At 52.4% G+C, this 2,442-nt stretch overlaps 1 pseudogene; it reads left to right on the top strand.

Annotated features, from left to right (window-relative positions):
* Window positions 1-280: 280 nt before the first annotated feature.
* Window positions 281-1,701, top strand: LOC101096307 (annotated as a pseudogene).
* Window positions 1,702-2,442: the final 741 nt, after the last annotated feature.

Raw genomic sequence — 2,442 nt, 5'->3', positions numbered from 1 at the left:
CCCAGAAGCCCAATCCTCCCAGTCACCAGAATGAAGCATTCCAGGAGTGTTTCCTATATGGGCTGCATGAGCCCTCCTGTTGTGGTTGGGCTGATTGCTGCAGGCACACTGGTGGGCAGGGCTGGCCCCGGCCTGGACGGCTTAGAGGCCCAGTTATGGCTGCTGCAGGCATGAGAGTAGGTGGTGTTAGCCCATGGTATGGTCTGACCACGAGGCCAGGCCATTACTGTTGCTCTTCCTCTCTGGGGCAGGTGTCACCTTTGAGGGGTACTGGTCCTGGCCAAGGCTGCCTGTTGGGTGTGGCAGGATGGGAGCCTCTTTGGAGGGGCACCTACAGTGGGCATGTTGGGCAGGATGCTTCCACAGGGGAATGCCAGGGCAGGGCCAGTGGTGCTAACAAGGTGATGGAGAGTGTCATAATTGGTGCCTACCAGTGTCTGGCCAGGAAGGCTGAAGGAGGGCAAGAAAAGCGGTGCCTACCAGCACCACTGTTTTTTTAATTGTCTTCAGGTGTTTTCTCGGAGCAAGGTGTTCTGTATAAAGTTGTAGCCTTGGTGTGTCTGTAGGAGGAGGTGGCTCAGGATCTTCCTCTTCTGCCATCTTCTGAAGCAAGTTTATCTTTTCTCCCACTGTATACCTAGTTCTTACACACCTAACACATTGCCTGGCACATACTTCTAACGGAAATACATGTTTAATGAATAAGTATGGTTTGTTCATTGTTTTACAGATACCAGAGTTTTAAATTCCATTTGGTTTTAAATATGTAGAAAGCATATACTACTGGCTCAGTAGCCATGTGACCCTGTGGCCGGTCAGAGTGCTATGGGATGCACTGGGACTGGCATCGGGGGTCATGGAGGTGGCATGGAATGGGCCTCTTTGCCTTTTGCCATCCTGACTCTTGTGAACGCCCCATATAAGCACGGCCTCTACTGCAGAGAAGACTCCATCCAGTACCCCTACTGTCCAGACACCATCACCCATGAGTTCATGGCCAGAGGTCACCATCACAGCCACCATCATCCTTGTCTCAACCAAGGAGGCCTGCCTGGTGCACACAGACTGCCTCTATTCCCATTCCAACTTCAACAACAGAGTGGCTGGCTTCTATAAGGTGCTGAGAAAGTTCCTGTTCAGGGCTGCAATGAGTCAGTCACTGGCAGACCTGGCCAAGGTCACGATAGGCCATCTGTGGCCCAACTTCCTGGCTAAGTGTGACCCTGACTTGAGCCACTTCAACTGCTCTGTCTACCTGCATGTGGAGAAGATGTGCAGGGAAAGCCTAGTAACATCACCGAGTCCAGAATGTCTTTCTACTCCGGACACTCCTCCTTTGGGATGTTTGTGGTGCTCTATGCGCAGGCAGGCATGGCTCTGCCCCAAGTGAACACAGCTTCTGGGGCCCACAGTGCAGTTCTTCCTTGTGGCCTTTGCACCCTATGTTGGCTACAGCCGTGTGTCTGACCATAAGCACCAATTGAGTTATGTCTTCGTTGGCCTCCTGCAGGGGATGCTGGTGGCTGGCCTCACCATTAGCTACATTCCTAACTTCTTCAAGGCCTGGCCTCCATAGCGCTGCCTGGAGGAGGAGGAGCTGGGACTGAAGCCCAGACTGTCACTGACCCTGACCCTGACCCTGACCCTGACCCTGAGTGAGGCTGACCACAACCACCCGGGTACCCTGTCTCCTCCTCCTGAGGCAGGTGCCTGTCTCTGTGTCCAACTAGGGCTCAGGCTGTGCTTCAGTGTGTTCATGGTCCTGGCAGAGGCCTCTCCTGGGGTGGTGATGAGGGCTCTGGATAGGCTCTGGGTGCCCCATGCTGGCTGCCAGAGGGGTTTCCACTAACCCCACCTCTTGTGCATGGGGCCAGGGGCCTGGGGATGCACAGGGCAGCCCCAGCATTTGGAAGGGGGACATTGTCCTCTTATTTCCCTTAGAACCCTCCTATATTGAATTAGAGGGAAGCAAGAGATCCAGATAGATGCTTTTTTTGTAAAGTGCAATGTATGTGTATATGTGGACTTCCAATAAAATAGAGTGTTTGCTTGACAAATGGTGTCAGCCTCTATTCTTGCTTTTTTTTTTAACGTTTATTTATTTAGAGAGAGAGAGAGAGAGAGAGAGTGCAAGTGGGGGAGGGGCAGAGAGAGAGGGAGAGAGAGAATCCCAAGCAGGCTCCACACTCATCCCAGAGCAGGACATGGGGCTTGAGCTCACTACTGTGAGATCATGATCTGAGCTAAATTAAGAGTCCATTGCTTAACCAACTGAGTCACCCAGGCACCCCTGTAAGCCTCTATTCTTTATGACCATTCTGAGAACTGAGCCATTCTGAGCCCTCAGTTGGGGGCTCAACTGAGTTAGGCATCAGAGTAGCTGGTTGCAGTACTGTGGTTTAGAGGTATGGAGAGGGCAGTGTATTCTTTTCCTTGGTCCTC

The sequence above is a fragment of the Felis catus genome, chromosome A3 (genome assembly GCF_018350175.1).
Source record: "Felis catus isolate Fca126 chromosome A3, F.catus_Fca126_mat1.0, whole genome shotgun sequence".
Classification (NCBI taxonomy): domain Eukaryota; kingdom Metazoa; phylum Chordata; class Mammalia; order Carnivora; family Felidae; genus Felis; species Felis catus.
The sequence above is the reverse complement of the archived record's forward strand: the minus strand, read 5'-3'. Positions and strand labels throughout refer to the sequence as shown.